The following is a 2,104-nucleotide window of genomic DNA, read 5'->3' as shown; positions in this document are numbered from 1 at the left end:
GCAGAGCACCTGGCTTGGTACCTTTCTAAGGATATGTTGTTTTCGATTTTCCTTCCAAGCTAGAGGCGCAATATACATTCCTTGAAACAAGGCAGACAGCAGAGGTGAGCAAAGAAAACAACAGATCTCCTTCTCTGCCTTTACTCCAGTCGCACAAGGCCAGCCCCTTTGCACACACCCTGTGTGTCCCTGGAGGAGGTAACAGCAGTTATATTTCTTTCCAAACCATTCTCTTTGCAGAGTCATCCGTTTGCCTGTGTGTGACTTATTGCTCTCATTTGTGCAGCTATGAGTTCATTCCATCCATATTTCCCCAGGCCAGTACCATAGAAATCCATCTCCCTCTTTTTAGTGGCTTCCTAATGTTTCTCAGACAGCAAGGAGATCGAACCAGTTAATTCTAAAGGAAATCAGTCCTGAATATTCATGGGAAGGACTGATGCTGAAGCTGAAGCTCCATTACTTTGGCCACCTGATGTGAAGACATGGTTCATTGGAAAAGACCCTGATGCTGGGAAAGATTGAGGGCAGGAGGAGAAAGGGACAGCAGAGAATGAGATGATTAAATAGCATCACCGACTCAGTGGACATGACCCTGAGCAAACTCTGGGAGATAGTGAAGGATAGGGGAGCCCGGTATGCTGCAGTCCATGGGGTGGTAAAGAGTCAGATATGACTGCACAAGAAAACAACAGTATTCGCCATTGGTGATAGACCTCAGTGTATTGCAAGGCACTGTCCACTCCCCTCCACTGACGCTGTTTAGGATGTTTCCAGTGCTTCACTCAGCCATTCATGCTGCCCTGACCCCCTGAACATCCATGTCCTTGTTTCTATAGTAGGGGTTCTCTAGAGTGAGGTCAATGGGCACAGTTCTGTTTTCTTTAATACAGATGTGCTGCTGAATGTGTGTTGAGTGACTGATCGTGGGTGGTCTCAATTTTATTCTGCTGTCTCTAGAAGCCCCTAGGTTCCCGATGGCCTTAGCAGGGCAGATATCCACTTGGGCCCACAAAAGAGACATGGTTTTACCCACCAGCAGGGAAAAGAAAGCTCTACATTCTACTTTCAGAGCTTAAGAAAGACCTGAGGAAGGGACTTCCCTGGTGGTCCAGTGGCTAAGAATCTGCCCTGCAATGCAGGGGATGCAGGCTCGATCCCTGCTTGGGGAACTAAGATCCCACATGATGTGTGACAACTAAGCCCGCGTGGTACAGCGAGAGAGCCCGCATGCCACAACTAAAGACCTGAGACAGCCAAGTGTTTGGAAAAAGGGAGAAAGACCCGGGGAAGGAGGAAGAACCAGGAGCACAGGTGGGCCCTGGAGGTGACCCCAGTTCTGGATTTTCACAGAGCCTCACTTCCCGACACGAGGCTGGAGGCTGTCTCCAAGCCGGCAGAGATGAAGACAAATGTCACCCTCATCCTTTGCCAGAGCTCCAGGGGACGGGCGGTGGCTCCAGTGGCAACACTAATGAGATATGGAGACAGCAGAGAGCCTGCCTGCCCTGGGGAGCCCTGCAGTCAGAGAACCCTCAAGATAAGAGTTCTACGACCTGAGGCTCCCAAAGGTGCGGTGCAGATTGAGCCCCTGTGGCGCCGTGAGGTGCCACAGCACGCGGGCAGGGAGGGGACCTCAGTCCTCATTTACAAACACGAGACTGAGCTGCGACCCCAAGGACGCTGCCGCCCCAGTCCCTACACGTGTAAGACGGGGGCCGTGGTAGCATGTCTAGCCCGCCCAGCTTGGCCACAAGCCTTCAGCTAAGGCGGTGGGATGCAGCTGGTGCCAAGCGCGCTTGCCCACCCCTCTCCCTGCCCCCACTCCACCAGCATCCTTGCTGACCATCCTCTGGGGTCCTTGATCTTCTCGGCTCCAGCACACCATCCTTCTCCCCATCCCAGCCACGTGCACTGGGGGCCAATTCCTGATCCTCAGCATCGCTGAGAACTGAACATCACAGTAACTCCACCTCCACCCTCTCTCTAACCACTGCATCCTGGCTTCTGGACCACTTTCCTCCCTGGGGGACCATTGGCACCCAGAGCAGCAGCTAGCACATAGTAGGACCACAGAAATGATGTGTTAGATGGATGAACAGAC

This window comes from Budorcas taxicolor, chromosome 2, assembly GCF_023091745.1.
Source record: "Budorcas taxicolor isolate Tak-1 chromosome 2, Takin1.1, whole genome shotgun sequence".
NCBI classification, from domain to species: Eukaryota; Metazoa; Chordata; class Mammalia; order Artiodactyla; family Bovidae; genus Budorcas; species Budorcas taxicolor.
This window is presented reverse-complemented; position numbering follows the sequence as displayed.